The 18,141-nt window shown below is 30.6% G+C and overlaps 1 protein-coding gene across 5 annotated transcripts in view; it reads right to left on the bottom strand.

The window, feature by feature from the left end:
• The window catches only part of sli (slit guidance ligand), a 297,347-nt gene that overhangs the window by 225,836 nt on the left and 53,370 nt on the right, over positions 1–18,141 (bottom strand). The window contains exon 1 of one of the 5 annotated variants that reach the window (XM_088200775.1): positions 16,697–16,752. The exons of the other annotated variants lie outside the window; for them this stretch is intronic. The gene's annotated coding sequence lies outside the window, so the exon portion shown is untranslated. Of the gene's footprint in view, positions 1–16,696; positions 16,753–18,141 lie in introns of those variants that run through there. 5 annotated transcript variants of the gene reach the window in all.

Below are 18,141 nucleotides of genomic sequence, written 5' to 3'. Positions count from 1 at the left end.
TTAATATATTTTTATAAATAATTACATCATGAATCAAATATTTAATTCATAATATTAATATATTAATATAAATTTAATTCACACTTCTTGAAAATTGTACAATTGTTATAAAAAGTCAAGCGTTTAAAAATTCTATGTTAAAACTGCAATTATCCTCATTTTCACTTCTTAATTTTTGTTTGAGAATTATATTATATTATTTATGAACGAAAAACTTCAATAGGATAATGATTTGTTATAATGGATCAAAATAGATCTACTTGATTGATTACAAAGCGTCGAGTTTCGAAGAAATTTAGTGCCACAACAAAAACAATTGTTGCTACTTTATATGATGCATATTTCTAACAAGATCAAAGTTCGTTGACACGCAAATTTAATGCGCAACTTTGTGGAAAGCCCCCATACATTTTTGCAATCTGCCGATTGCCACGCGGAATGATTATTTCATATCTGTCCAGACGATATGGACATAAGAACTGCCAGTAAAACAACAGATATCCAACACGTGTGGAAAAAGGACTCCAAATGGTTAACGTAGTTCTTAGATGAGATAATTATAAATAATTGTCATACAAATACTGCCAAGCTCTATTAAAAGCTTGCAAGAAAGCATGCATATTTTAAAACATCTGGCACGGACCCACCCTTTTTATGCAGCGGTATAAACACAATGCAGCGGTTGCACAAGCGTTTAAAAATATTCATATAAATTTAATTTGAACGAAAAAATGCTCTATGGAAATTTTCAAAACATAAGATTTTTCTCACAAAGTGAAAAAATAACTATTAAAAATGTTTCTGATTCTTTCTTAATTTCAACAGATTCTTGTCAAAGTAGCAAAATTAAATATTAGATTTTACCAATCAAGCGTAGGAGAAAAATTTATAGAAAAAATAATTAAAAACCACTGCGCGGCTAATTGTGTTTATTTAAAATTGGCTAACTTCTTCACTTACTAAGTTTATAAAATGAGAGCTAATCAATTAAAATTTCAGCACTAAAAGGCACTGATCTATTTATCAACATGTCCAGAAGACTTTAATAATCTATTTCTACGGGTTTTGTAAATAAATAACGCATATGATAAATTATAAATGCTAATAATACATTACAGTCCGTTCACTCGTTTTTACGTGATAAGGAAATTTTGCGGTTAGTTAATTTACGCATTAAGAAATAATATAACTAAAGCTTCAGATGGCAAATATATATTTATAATTATTTTGGTAGCTTGAAAAACATGTCACATTTTGCCAAAACATGTTCATTTAAATTTACAGCTAAATGAGTGAATAGGGACGATTTGACAAATGGGAAAAAAGGCAAATTGAGAAGCAATCGTCTTAATAATAAGATTAAATTCAAAGGTAGCAAATTAATAATTATAAAGCAAAGTTAATTTGATGCGAGATTGAGTATTTTATTTAGTCGGTTTTTAAAGCGTTAAAAAAGGGTTACATTTTTCGTGGTAATTGATGGTAATTTAATGCTTTCAAAAGTCTGTAAGGCTCTGCAATTCATGGATGTTATAAAACGTGTTTAGTTAAACTAAATTTGTTTTAATGTTTTTAATAACGGTTAAGCCAAACCATTACTGTGTTGCAGATTTTTAGTAATTATTATTGAAACATGCACAAATCAATGTCAGGCATCGTGTTTCGTACAGCATATGATTTTAAATTAAATAAAATTTAAACATTTTTTTCTGTTATTATTTAACACATTATTATTTAATTAATTTTCAACCATATCACGAATAAATATTGTCTGATAGTTAAAAACATACAATAACAAAATAAATCTGCATATTCTCAAATAATTATCAAAATCAATAATTATTATAATGATATTAAAAAATGTACGATTTCAGATTTCTTAAAATGCATAAAATTCACAAATAAAATGGTAATAAATAAAAAGTTGTGAGGTAGCGAGTAACTTAATAATCATTTAGTAATTTAATAATAGGCTTATTTTATATATCATAAAAAACAGCCTCATATGTATTAAAATTTATAGGAAATGCATAGAATAATTTCACATATATATTTACACAAATAGTAGAAGCAATAAGTTAATTTGTATTCAATTATATACAAAACATTACTGCTTAAAAAAATTAAATGTTCAAATGTAGTCTATTCTAGGTGTCGTTCGGACAACTAAATGTATTTTATATTTAGACAAAGAGTATTAAAAAATAAACTACATTAACCATGAGTTTTTCATATTTAATACTCATTATAAATATAATTTATTTATAATTAAAAAGTGGTGCAATATTGTTGTATTTTATGAAAACAAACTGTTTCAAATCTGCTGAATTTATTATGTTATGTTAATATATGAACATTAAATCTATAATCAATTATTTAAATATATGTATATGTATGTAGACAGATATAAAAAAAATATAAACCGTTTCTAAATTCAATTGTGATTAACTTCATATCTTGGTGATACATGAAAAACATTGATGATTTCTCAACACCCTGTATATTATGTCGTGGCAGAAGAGGTCTACGTTAGAATTTATCCAAGCATTTGATTTCTACTACTTATCTCAAAGGTTGTTGTAGAGTGCGGGTTTTTACAATTCCACTGTAGCATGAAATGAATATCCTTTCCCCTGAAGCTTCTGAAGGAAACGCCAATGTTATTTATTTCGTAGGTAACCATTACACTCGCATATACGTGTATATATGTTTGTGTATATATTCGGATTCAAACCAGATGCATTTACTTAACCAGAGGTCCGTTTTTAGTGCCAAGATAAAGCAAAGGGGATTAAGTTATCCAAAACACACATGCATACTTTTGAGAGCTGTCGATTGAGCTCGGCCGTATTTACATAACGGGTCGATAGTTTAAGTTTACATCGAACCTTTTAGTTCTAAATTGTGAGGAAGAGGGAGAGGTATTATACGAGAAAAAATAAGGAAAAGAAATCGATACGTAGGCGCATCTCAGAGCCCTCCGCCATTAAGTGATGCTTCAACAAGGTCCAAAATATGGGTTGTACAAAAGGACCGTGTTACAATAGACCAGATTATAGATAAAATCGTGATGGACAATAAATGAATTGAGTCATGAAACATTCGGCCCACACGTCGGGTTCAATATGGTCGATCGACAATATCATTAACATCCCGACACGTTGATAAAGACTTTTTTTAGTGACGAAATCGGCGACGAAAAGACTGTTATGAAATAATTTAATTAAGCCCGACTGCTTGTGCGGATGCATCTGTTACACTTCTATGTTTGGTTCGATTGCAAGAATAAATTGGATCGAGCAATTATAAGACTAATTAAAATTTAAGTAAAAAGTATACCGTGTACTTTCGAAAAGCGCGAGTTTTTATTTTATGTCCGATTATTAAGCTTGCTGGGCTTAATAAAATTTTATGAACGCATCAAACTTTATATTCTTTTGTATATCAAGAAAAAATTCAAAAAAGAGGCTTATAATAATTTTGCCAGAATACATTACATAAAGTTGAGCGCAGAAGGTGATTCGATTCGAGCTTGGAATTTATTGTATTGAGCGCAAGCATTAAAGTTGTTTTTTACTCGGTGTTTATTTTTTAAGTCGTTGGTTATGTATAATACCTATAAAATACAATAAGAATTCATATTTAGATAAAATTAAAAAAAAATACGAGACATTGTGGAATGTATTGCAAATAAAAAATGTAATAAAATTCGTTTGTAATGAAAATCGATAGTCACCCAAGTAGTAATAACGAGTTTAATTTAGAGTTAAAAATATTTCAACTTAACTGTAGTTTCAAAGGATTAATTTTTTAAATAAAAAAACTTTTACGATAAAGCTCATAAACGTTAAATTGTTACTTTTTCGTTAAACTTTTTAACTTGTCTATATCAACAAAGGTATATATTTTTTATAATAAAATTCTTTGCATATCTAGGCTTTATAAATATATCAAACAACTTAATATTTACACAAAAAATCGTGTAAAAGTACTAATAATTAAGAGGCCCATATTTGTGTTTTTAATGACATAATTATATTTGTCTAAAATATAAAGGTTATATTTTAAGTATGTGATCAAAGTCAAAAATAGTATTACTAATTGCGACATAAAAAGTAAAAAAAATCCGCTAGATTTCTGTATATACTAGGTGTATGTGTGTAAAAAAAATTCAATCATAGAACGTCTTTAACCTTTTAACTATTTACTCTAAGATTTAATTAAAAGGAGTTATAATTATATATTATACAAAAAAATATTTTTTTCTAATTTTTTTATACATAATTATGATTTCTTATTTTTTTAATTGGCGCTATTTTAAAGCAAGATTATGTTGCCTAACAAGCTTAAACGGAATATTTTTTTTATACACAATTTTCTAAAAAATATTTTTACAGTTTTTCTAAAAATATTTTATATGAAATTTTATTTTTAAAACAATAAATCGGCTCAGCTTGACTAACCAAATCAGCCGAAAAATTTAAAAGAACTATTTTTAGAATAAGCTTTGTGTTAATATGATTAAAACTACAATGATGCAATTCTATGCAATGTGTGTCCAAAGATTCGGTACATGTGTCAGAGATATTCCTTTGTGTTTGGCACTTACCATTCGCTTAATGGACTTTTGGTCAAATATACGATCTTTTGTATAACGCGGACAAGAAAAATTAGATAGCGTATTATTTTTATAAGCTTTTAGCAAATCTATTAATTTAATCGAAACGATCAAGTAATTTTTAATATTTAACTTGTAGGTTTTCTAGATATGTTTTAAGCGCAATAATAATAGCAATATTAAAAATTGACAGAAAACTCGAATTTCAAAGAATTAAAAAAAAAACATATCTTTCTACTGATTTCATTTTTATTTTCATGCATCAATTAATCATAAAGTATTTTTATATTAGCTAAGGTTTTCTTTATTCAAATGATCCCGAAGCAAATAAATAAAAAATATAATATCAAACGAGAGGTAAAAATATTATCCTCAACCACCTGCGGCACATTCAAAGAGCTCCAAAATCGCAAATAAATCGCAAAACTTTAGTCATTATGTCCATCGCCCGCTGCAAATTACAGGCCTTTCTCAGATTTCAATCTGTATTTTTTTATTTAAATAACGACCCCGATTTCTATCTCGGCTCGCAAGCCACCGATGTGGTACCTCGTCTCGAATATCACACAATGTTTCTTCTTCTGCGGCAACCGGTACGGATCGAACGCAGTGTGTGGGCGAGAGAGAGAGACACGGAAGGTCGCAGGTTCGACTCCCGGCGGCTCAACAGGGTCCTGTTTACTCGTGTAGAGCGCATTACACCTGAGATATGCATATGTACATGTTATGATTTATGAGCTCACGCACAACGAAAGATCGACGACCACCCGATAATGTGATATAATCGACCGAAAAGAGTATAACGGGATTGCGGTCGCCATAACGACCAATAATGTACAATTGCATGAATAACATATTCGCGCGTGCAACACGTGACGATATCTCTAGCGGTGCGGACCTGAAGGAATTCATAGGCCGTCATTGAATATAAGGTCGGATCTATTCGACTATTAGTGCAAAGAGATCGTGTAATTCAAGTGTAAGGAATAAAAGGCTTGCATACATGTATATCTATGAACTATAATACACTTATTCACAATGAGAACTGTTCCAGCTCCTTATATCGATCACCGAAAACATCATTATGTCTGACATGTTCGTTAAGAAGTAAGATGGCTTTTGATATACTACAGTTAAAATAATTACTATGAAGCAAAGATTATTTTTTAATTTAATAATATTTTACAGGCAATTTGTTATTTTTTTTGCGTTAATTTAAAAAAAATAACAGTATAAATCGAAAAAATACAAATATATTCAAATATACGAATACTTCATCTATGAATAGTTAAAAACTACTAATTATTCAGAAACCTAGCTAAAAGGTATTAAGTGTTTGAATGACAATCTTCACAGTAATTGTAGGTATTTTTGTAAGGACGCCAAATTCGCATTTGTTTAAATATTCAACAACACTCCTATGCCTGTACTACACTCTCTGGAAGTTGTCCGAACCGAAGTTACAACTGAAGTCGGCTGAGACCTACGACTTCGAGTAAGCGACCACACTGTCGCAAATTTCCCATGCTTTCCGGACGGCGGCTTCTGTCACGTACAGCCGGCATATTTGCGCGCGATCGAAAAATGTGCCAAATGATCGCAATTTTCAAATTGTCATATTATTAAAATTACGCTGCTAATAATTATAAAAGTTTGTGTGGGCACTCACCAATACAATATCAGTGAAAACTTTTCGGTCGTAAATATTCAATTTACGCAAAATCTTTGTCGGCTTTTGCAAAATGACATAAGGCATAAAAATGATACTTCAGAATACGAAGATCACATCAGTGACTATCCTGGAATTTGTCGCTATCGATTCTAAATAAGAATTCGTTATGGTGTGACATTTATATTAACCAATCTAAGAAAATAAATTAGGATATTCGAAACGAATTTTTTTAATAAAATTAAGTACCATTTAATTTTATATGAAAAAAATATAATAACGATATATGTTAGAACAATATACTATCAAAAATATAATTAATCCTTTATGGTGCCCTAAAATATTCAAAGATGCCAGTAAGAGTCTGTTGAAGTCTCCGATAAGCATATGGTATTATATCTTGACCAAGTGAGCACGATGCAGCGCTCGACATGCGTGTTAACCATAGGACGCCTACGCGCATACTGAAATTGAAGCAAGTTACTCATTCTATCTCAGTTTGCGAAACACCATATCATTATCTCTCTCACTCTCGTCACTAACACGCGAGAGAGCGAAAGCTCGCGCTCGAAAGAGCAGTTCCGACTTTAGATCCTTTGACTCCGGTCCTTCTGCCGACAATGTTCGGAAGCGCTCGAAACTGGCCAAGTCGACTGAATTACCCCCACTTTACCTCCCGTTCTCGGTATCCTCGGACAACTTCCGAGAGATTTTAGAGCGGACAGAACCGAACTCGACCGAAGTAATCCTGATGTAATCCTGAAGTAACCCACTATATTCTCCGTCATTGGCCAACCTTGGCAAACTTCCAGAGAGTGTAGTGCACGCATTAGATCGTTAGAATATAATAAATATTCTGAGCTCTAAATCAGCGTATGTACATATGGCATTATTAAAGAGCAGAGAGCGCAAATTAAATCCTTGAGGCACTCCAGAATAAATGAAATACTCGTTAAAGCAACGAATAGCTTAACTCACATAATTTTTAAAAGGTTATCTAAATTTTAGTACCAATAGACAATCATTGCTTAAAGATAGTGACCATTAAACGACGTAAACGAAAACCGCATTGCTAAATAAACTCGTGAAAAAATATATTTTGATGCACAATTTATCACTTGAGATGAAAAAGCACATATACTAGAATACATTTTGTCATTTTATGGGTACAATTTAAAAGGAAATTATTTTAAGAGGTATGTGCACTAAAATAGATACTTAGCTCCATAAAACGTTTTTTTTAAATATACATGTACTTTTCCTAACTTCAAATAAATATCTAGTCTTAAGCACGAACTTTATATAGAAACATCACTTCGCTTCAGACTCGCATCAAGCGGAGCTACGCTAAGTATCGACCGAGACAACTCTCAGAAACTCGAGAAATCAGCCGTTTCCTACGTTGATCATATAACGCAGTATTACCACAATAACGTACACATGCAATTATATTTAAAAAAAATATTTTTTACATAATTCCTCTATTAAAAGTTTCAATGAAGCATACATATTTTCAAACATCTGGCACTGACCCACCCTTTTTTGTAAAACACAATTTGGTAAAACATTTAAAAATATTAGTACAAATTTAATTTTCAACAAAAAAGGCTTTATGAAAATCGAGAAAGAGAATTTTTAATTTGGCATTTTTCTAGAGAAATAATTCTCAAAAAGAAACCCTACATACATACATGTAGATATGAACAAAAAGATTCATGACTAAATTTATGCGTTACTTATATAGTATATATATAATATTTTCGTACCTGTATTGTTAACTTAACATAATGTTTTACAAACGGGTAACTATCGACACGTATACATATGTATTTTATTAGATATTTTAACAACAAACTAAACATACATTTTTAATTATTAATTGGTAAATTATTTTAGCGCAACCGCATATTAAAATCCTAACAATCAGTTGTAAATTATCTTTATTTTCAAGTTAATCTAATACAAAGGTGCATAATTAAACCTACTATAATAAACTTGTTACTTGTGGTTGTAGTAGGTACTCGTTAACTTGTACTTAAACATGTAGGTACCTGTTACTTGTAACACTCGTAAAAGTGCTTATAAACTCAATAGTGTTTTAAGCAATGAATTTATATAACTTACTTAATTCTCAAAACAAGTATTGTTTAAATAATACATAGTGATCTGAGAGCATCTGAGGAATTAGGTTAATATAATATAATACAAATAAACTTGATACAAAATAATAAATTGATAGCTAAAGTTAATTTATTACAATCCTGATGCATCGAATGTGATTTAAATAAATAATTGAGCCAAGAAAAGTCCGAGAGTTTAAGTATTCGATTGAATTATGTAGAGTAGTTTTACTGCTTGTATAAACTGGTTACGTTCCGAAAGTAACCGTGCACGAGCGTTCAATGCTTTGAACTATTCACTATTTCTGGTTCCTTTTCAACTCACTTCAAACGATTCAATAATAAATTTACAGCGCATTTGCAATAAAAACAATGAAGATTTCATTGGCTATTGATCTATTTATAAAATATTTTTTTATTGTGCGTGCTACTGCATAATCATCTGTAATGAAACTCATTTTTATACTGGTCATCTGCTCATTTACTAAATAAACAATGTTAGGGTTGAAAAAAAATAATAGACACGGGTGAGTTAATTTATACACAGATATTAATGCATAGTCACAATCGACTCGAAGGTAGATAAAAAAGGAACGAGATTTTTTTTTGTGTTGAGTTGAGAATAATAGCACAAAAACATTTTATATAATCATTTCTATCGGAACTAAATCGTTGGGTATAATTGCGGTTAAATGCTCAGATTAATTTGCGATCGAATACCTCCGTCTTATCGATGACAGTAATTTACCCTTAGGCCACAGGTAATTGTTTTGCGGCACTTTGCATTTGAAATACGATTACACAATCTGTGTAATAACTCAACTATACGTTTAAAACTACATCGCAATCGATTCGAAGAATCGTGTTTTTTAAAAAAAATACAAATTTGCCATAATTCGAACTAACTCTATCGCAGTAAGAATCTCTTTTCTACAATCCACAAAAATGTTATCTAAATCTAGATAATTAATTCGTTTCGCAATTTTATTTTACAGTAGTGTATTTTCATATATCGCGTGATATAAATTCATTGAACGATTTTTACAAGAATTTTTATGGCAGTAATTAATATACAAAGGCTTGAACGTTGCAATAGCAATTTGTCAATCTGATATCATTAGACATTTTTGCCAGTTTTTTTTTGGTATTAAATTAATTTTTAGAACTGTCTCTAACAAATGTATATATGACCCAAAATTTTGGGGTCTTGATTTACACGATAAGGCGAGGGAATAAAAAATATTAGGGGCATTCTAAAAAAACCTGAATTTTTTAGGCCGATGAAAGGAACAGGGTGAAGCTTTTGTGTTTTTTTTTGTTAACTAGAATTCCATTCTGTTAATAAGGCCATATTAAAAATGTAATATAGATATATAATACATATATTATATGCCATGAAAATGGACGTCACATATATTAAATGTTTATGGGATCGTTAATAGTAAAAATATATATTTTTCGAATTAAAACCTTTCAAAGCCCCATAAGTTCATAGGTCCGATCGTATATTTTTTATTAATTTCATTTACGTTGATTTATTCCACAGTAAAAAGCATGCATATAAAAAAATTGTAATCGGTCAAGAATTGCTTCATCCGGCTTGTTCTATGATAAAAAACGGCAATAGTTAACACCCAGTACTTCGCCCGAGGCGATTCTGTATACAAATTGCGGCTATTTGTTTATGGCTCGTAAAAAGTGAGCCTCACCTGCGATCGGATCTTAGAGATCTATCAGTAGAAACCCTAAACGCCGATAAACAAGGACATAAGAAGAATTCCAGGTAAATAAGCATCGGACCGTACAATCGTGACGTTTTCTACCCTAACCTGATGTTTCATCTTCATGAATAAATAACTCGTAAAATAATTCAAATAACTCGTGTTTGCCTTGTCTGTCGTTATCTTGTATACTTAAAGATAGATATATTTATTCCCAAGCTTAAATGTTGAAAAATATATATTTTACATTAAGCCTTGACACAATATGTTATATTATGGAGAATAGCCGGGCGAGAAAATACCGTTTTTCACGAGTTAATTAAAAATGTAAAGTGGAAACGAAAAGGTCGTCCAAAGGTCGTAGACGTTTTGCTTGTGAAAATACACGGTACACTTTACGAAATAATTAAGAAAATAAGGGCGGAAGTGAGTCATTCTTTGTTTTTATGTATTAACTAGATAGATAGAATAATTATTTAAAATATTAATTTTATTGAGAACATACTATAATTTTATTATATTCAGAATCGAGATTTATAATATCTAGATTAATAAGTAACAGTTTTTTTTATAAACATAAGACTGGTTTAACTAATAAACTATCAATTTAAAAAAAAAACATAGACATCGTGGAGCAAAATATAATTTGACTAGCGTCTATCGAGTAAATTAAATTATATTTATAGTAATGAAAATAAAATTTTACTGGGGAAAAAAACACTTTTACTGTTATATAAATCCACTTAATCCTTATACTTTAAAATAACTATGATTCACCAATATGTGTTGTAGTTTATCAAGTGGTTTTAAAGCCTCATAAGAAAGAAGTAATCTGTTAAGTGTGAAAATATATTGTGACTATGCAAAAGTCCTTCGCGTGTAATGTGGTGTGAGCTGGTGCATTATATGGGAGAAGCAGCTAAAGCAGAAGTAGCTAAACTAAACATTCGACTGTATAAAAATTTTAATTGTGCTTACTTATTTTTTTTAAAGCACTTTTTATGACTGACAAAATTATACCATTCTTGATGTTAAATGTTAAAATTAAATATTATGTCACAGTAAAAATGAGTTGAAAACATGATTATTTATGGAAAAGTGATAAATAATTTTATGTTTGTAACATAGAGAGCAGAATCGTCGAAATTTCTATCGTGTCTGGAAGATTAGAATTAGTGATTATTAAATAATAATAATTTCGATTGCTCAGGTTTTCCTACATTTTCCTTATCTCACGAATAAATATCGTGATAATTAATTTATTAATTCCACGACGTACATATATAAAAAATCAGATCCTAAGCTACTTTAGCTTATAGATATTATCATATACATATGTATAAAAAAATATTGAAATCGTAAAAGACGACATTTGAATTCTATCATACAATTTTTACGTAGAAATTTGGCCAATAATCTACCATATCAACTAGTTTAAAGCAGTCAGAATAAAACTGCAGTTTATAAAGTTAACTACAATCGTAAATGTTTAATCTTTAAACCAAATGGTGGCGAGTTCAACTATATTTGTCCTAACAAGTATTTAGATAAAAATATTATATAATTATATATAAAAAATAATAAATACTTGTCTTAGTAAAACTGTATTAAATGAGTAAGTTTATAAATATTAAATTTAATAATAAAATACAACATTATGTGATAATTTATCCTCATTTAATCAACTAACATATTGGCTGATTAAAGCAATTGAAAGTTCTTTGAAAAAATGTGATACAAAGCAAGGACAAAAAAGGGATTGCCACATGCCAACAAAAGCATACAAGTCACACATATTCTTTTGTTGTTATCGGAAAGTGAACACAATGGTCTTGCTTATAAAGAACCACCCGGGAGTTTACTTAGAAAGGGTTTATTAATACAAATACTAATATTTATGAACTAGTTTAAAATAGTATTTATTCATACCTACGTATTTCTACAATTATTCAACATGTTTTAAAAATAGGAATATTTTTTCAGAACCTGGTTTCTTTTTAGACGTGGTGCGCCTCTCTCATTCGCGTGTACTTTCGAAAATTGTAAAAGCAAACGCATGTATGCGTGTATGAAGAGACACACACACAATATATCGAACGTGTGTACGTACTTTCGAAAAGCACAAACCGGTCGATGTGATTTATAAAATCAACACGCTGGATTATCAAATCTGAGCAACGGGCCACACGGTTTCCTGATTTGAAATTCGATTAACGGCGGCAGGTGGTCGACCGGCGATCAAACAATGGCGTTTGATTGGTGGCGCGCGCAAAGGGTTAAAATTATAACCTCCCTCCGGCTCATCCGGTGCCCCGCCATGCCGGACACAAAGGGTTAAATCTGAATGTCAGTGCCGACTAAATGGGGCGTAGCGCAAATAATGACATTTCGTATTCTCGGGGTCACTCTGTCGTCGCCCCCTCCGATTAATCCCGCAGGCCATTTGTCACGGAGTCTCGGCAATTTTTGACCTTAGGGTCGCCGCTACTGCTCTTCTTAAACTCAGGCACGATAGGGGACGGATGGGGGATGAAAAGTTTTTTCAATCATCGACAAAGTTCGACGACAAATTCTCCGGACGCTATCTCATTTTTCAATTCTACTTTTTGAAAACTAATTCGCTCGTTGCACGGCGGAGCTTTTTAAGAGCTTTTAAGTCTGGGGAAAATAAATAAAAATAACCGCTATTGCTTCGTTTTATTGCATTGGGAATAAAATGGAGTATGGTAATAAAATTATGACGTAAATTATGCAGCTTATGTCTTTTTAATTTAATAGAATATTTGCATTTATTATTTGAGTGTCACAAAAGACAAAAACAGAAACGTTTTGAAGTCCGTTCTTTATTAGTTCTAATAAACAATAAGAAGCCATTTTCAAAGTGAATAAACGCATATAATAAATAAATTCTTTACGATAACAAGAAAATATCAAGACAATGGTTAGACAGCAAAGAATATATCATAGAGAAATTAAAACAACCGATGTTGGTAAACATACTTGGAAAGATATTGCTCAGTAATAATGCGAGAAGCTTCATGATTCACTAAATATTGCTTATCCTCTATAATATAGAGGAGAGTCTATATTATTAAGATTACTACATTTTTAAACATTTAGACTTAATTTTTCGGAACACCAGTCAGTAATTTAAGTGATCTCAGAAAAGCCTTTAACGACCCTACAACTTCTAAAAATGAAGATTTTTGTAAATAATGCATTCATTCATTGTCAAACAAAACTACAAAAATATATTAATGAATGACTGTAAAAAGATAATATTCTAACAAATTAAAATTACTATATACCTATGTAAAATAAATTACATTATATTGAAGCTATTTTTTATTGATAAAATAATTTGATTAATAATAAGTTATAAATATATGCATATTTCAGCATTATGGTTAATATTTTACTACATGATTTTATTTCATTAAAAAAATACTTTTAAAAATAACATTATTTTATATTATGTTTATAAGAAAAATATTTAAAAAAATATAAAATAAATAAACGCATCTCGATTAATTGTTGTGACAATGGTCTATAGACATGTAAAGCGTGGAAGCTATTACATATTTAATGTATAAAAAGGGCTAATGGCAAATTATGGATATTATATATGATATCTTTAAATACTATACTGTATTGAAAATTTAGAGAGCCGAAAGCACCCAAACAAACGCTGGCCCGCGGGCCGAATCCGGCTCGCTGCCTATTTTAATCCGGTTCGCGACCTATAAATTTACACTGTCAAACTCTTGAAAATTTCAAAAAAAATATCTAGAGTTTGGGAGTTGAGAGATATGACCGTATGTGGTGCTCCTATTGCTTCGCATTCCACTGTGACATTACGCAATTTCGTTATTATTTTATTATCTGTGGATATTCGTATTGTCATTGACAAAACCAGAAAATAATATGCTAATGAACTTTGAATGTTGTGTTTATAAAAATATTTTTTATCGAATTAGATGATAAAACATTATGTTTTATGCTTACAGTACTAAAATAATACAATTACGTATTTATTACCAGACTAAGCATTCAACACGGTATTCAGAACGACCAGAAAAGTGCAAAAGTTTAAACCAGAATTTTTCATCACAACGCATTTTTTTGCGAAAATAATATGCATCAGTTAATTTATTAACTAATAAAATAAGCCATTTACCGGTGGGGAATTATTAAAATCGTGTATGATTGTTGCAGCCTTATTTCGGTGGAACAGTTTTTAAAAGTATTGAGCACATTGTGAGTAACATCAACAGCCAATTTAAAAACTTCAAAAGACTTTGTTCGACTTTATCTAACAGTTTCCAAAAATGTTTGACTCTTGACGTTTTTTTTAAATTCATGTCTAGTCAAATTATAACAAGTGCACTTGCAACACATAATAACGAATATTATGCATAATTTATTAAGGGTTAGGTAAAGATAGTAAGAGAAAGTTACCATTTTAAAGGCATATACAAACAGTTAGTTACTAAATGAGTAACTGGTTTGCACAATATTGCAGTGAAAATAGAAATTATATACTTGAAATTAAAATCTTGTAATAGCGGTGCCGCAGCATATATTTTAGAAACCACTGGCGTTACATACTGCTGTTTATTTAACTATGTATGTGCCTTAGCGTTATATACAACTGAAATGCCAGCCATTTTTAATAAAAATTACAAAGGCACAAGTTGCTTATGACAGTCCTGGGGACGTTGAAAAGTTAGCACATAATTTAGCCATTCGATGGTAATAATTTTAAACGTTTCTACATAGATTGCTCTATATACTTAAAGTTTTGTAATATTATTTCAAAGTGAGTTTTTGCGAGAGCTTTGTATGCAATACGGTCGTGTCTCGATAGAGCTTCGTACGCCGTCCGTGGCATACAAAAGGTTAACCTCCTCAGACCTAGTGCACATTACAATAACTTTATCGCTTGTTTTTTAAAGCCATTTTCGATTTTTTTCAACGGGATCTTTTGTACATCATAGACTATACCATTTTATTTTAAAATACACTACATTATTTTAAAATACAAAAATAATATTTTTCATGCCTCTTTAATGTATTTAATAAAATAATTCACAAAAAATAAGGATTTATGTATATGTAGATTAAGGAGGCAATGCTTTGTATGATATGACAAGTTATGAAATGTCTGCATGGAACAACTAGAGACGAAAATATTTTTAATGAAGTTGAGATAACGTTAAAAATATACAATTCAATCTGAATATGCGCAAAACGGGGAAAAATATGACGCTCTTAGAAACGTAAGGCGTTCAAAGCCTCTGATGATTCACCCGCAGATGTTTTGAGGGAAATATCTCAATCTATCATGTGTTATTGAACCAGTCAGCGGTGAATTTAACCGTCGCCAGTTCAGTGACTTTTTTTTATCATAAATAAAAACTTTCTGTACCATACAGCAATTCGATGGCTCAGTCATGGTAATGTTTTATTGAGATTTTTTGAACTCAAGGAGCTCATTGAATTTTTTCTCAACGAAAATACTGAATGACTTTAATCAGCGAATAAAACTTGAAACTACAATGAACAACAGTAAAAATCAATTAAATTTCTTTCCTAGCTCTTTACAAACAATTTGCCGACCCCTGATATGGAATAACACCCTATTTAAATTAGAAATATTGCCAATGAAATACTGGAACAATAAACTAAATATACTTACTACGAAGTTACTATTTAAATAAAACACATTGTATAAGCTCGAGTCAAGCCAAACCTACATCAAAACCACACATCGAAAACAGCGCAAAATTAACATTTTCGAAACTGTCCGAGAGTAGACGATGCCACTCACAGATAAATGGCCAGTTGCATTCTCCCACATTGTGTGTAGTACTATTACAATGTAACCATACACGAAATTGTCGTTCCCATTGTCGATTATGGCAATAAACACATACGCCCACACAACGAAATAAATTACTCAGAGTTTTCAACAGAAACTTTTTCGAGGACGTCTTCGCTTCGCGTCAACCCTTTGATAAACTCCGATGTAACAATGCCCCGTTTGTGTATTATACAATACATTTTTGGGAGATACGACCGCAATATAAATAATAATAACGAAAGAATATTTGCGACGGTCGTTCGTGGGCGAAACGGCAGATTTAGAGCCCTCGAGGGCACCTGTTACAAAATCTGAAACATCGCACGGGTATTTACAATGACATTATGATGTTTTTAATTAAAAAATAAAACGTATTTATGGCCTCGGTGGTGCTGGGCAATAAATTGTAAAGACTTGACGTTAAATTAGGTTAGTTGAATCCTATTTAAACTATTTTCGTACTATAATAAACAATATAATACAAGTACGCATAAAATATCAGTTAGTTTGCTAAGCCTAAATAATATAATAAATATAGGAATTAAACAAACTTAAATAAAAGCTTTGTTATACAAATTATAGAATGACTAATAATATATTGATTTTAAATATCAACTAACTACTATTAATATGTTGATTTTTAAATGGGTATGCTATTATGTCATTATTCTTAAACATAGAAAATAAAAATATTCTAAATCCTACCTTACTTAAGAAGTTCATCGGTTGAATTTTTCATATTTTTCATAGTCACTAACCTGAAAAAAAAAACAAATTTCGAATTACTTATGGTTATCGTCGTTAAAAATCAATTTGTTCGTAAGGTTGCGACGGCGAGCGATTTCGGGTCTGATTTACGATTTGATAGATTCAAATTAGCCCCTTTGCCTTAATGTAAATAACACCGCCAGGTGTTGGCCCTAAATGCGCCGTTGCACAAGACGAGCGCCCTCTACTCGAACACATGTGCTTTTGACAGATTATATTGATCATTATTATCAGGGTTGCGAAAAGAGCTAAGGGGTCGTTTGGCTCCGACTCTCCCGAGGCGCTCTCGAAAGCCGGGATAAAACTATGCAAAGTAGGGCCCAGATTCCAGAGATTGTTCCAGCTAAGGGTCAAAAACATCTCACTCGGTTTTTTTACTTATTCGCTCGCGTTGCGTTACTTTGTAGGAGCTCTATGTACTTTGAAAACGCTACCGAAATTCTTTGGCAAGAGTAGAGCGCTACCACATAGTTTAAAATTATTTTATAATTATAATTATACATGAACATAAATTCGAATAAGATAATGGAAGCTAAACATAGTAATTAAAAATATATTATACAGAAATCTGAATCTCAAACTATTTAAAAAAATATGGAAGTGATGGTTGTTGTTTGCTAATATAACTGTAAAAATATATTATTTTATCAAATTCGTAAAATATATTAAATGATATTGAAGCTGAGGTTTTACTAATAAATTATGAATGATTTTTTTTTAATAATAAAAACTGCTAGACAAACATATTTTTTGCTACCGTAGAGTACGCTCGGGGTAAGGATTCCGGTTTGTTATTGTGTGCGTGAACTGTGTGGCTCAAAACAATTTCGCTCAGAATATTTAATTTTTTTATTTTAAAAGAAAATATATGTTTATTTAACATACATACATCTGAGCTAAGTTGGAAATTTCAACGGACAATTAAAAATATATTATATAAACGAAGAAACCAGACATTGATGTCATTAATTAAATATTTTCAAAATTCAAAATCTTTCACTAGTCAAAAAAATAATGAAGTCTTTAGCTATTCTTCAAAAGCAAAAAGATATAAAATGGGGAAAGAAATTATTCGCAGATTGTTTAATGGCTCGACGACTCTATTAAATCATCCATTGAATAAATTAAAAAATTATCATTGGCGCAACGATAAGAATAATAACTTTTTTAAGCCTTACAGAGAATAGTGTAAAAAAGCAACAACGTACGGATTACTGGAAAAATAATTAAAATATTTTAATCCACGGGTAAGAGAACGAATAACTTACAGTGTATATTTGAAGCCTTGATATCAATTAACCCAGATATGCCCAAGAAATTTTGTTCTCTTAAAATTTCATTTATAAATAAAAAAACAGTGGCACGAGTTTAGTGACCTACTC

Source organism: Plectrocnemia conspersa, unplaced genomic scaffold (genome assembly GCF_051122295.1).
Source record: "Plectrocnemia conspersa isolate PC_06_02 unplaced genomic scaffold, ASM5112229v1 ptg000012l, whole genome shotgun sequence".
Taxonomy (NCBI): domain Eukaryota; kingdom Metazoa; phylum Arthropoda; class Insecta; order Trichoptera; family Polycentropodidae; genus Plectrocnemia; species Plectrocnemia conspersa.
This window is presented reverse-complemented; position numbering and strand designations above follow the sequence as displayed.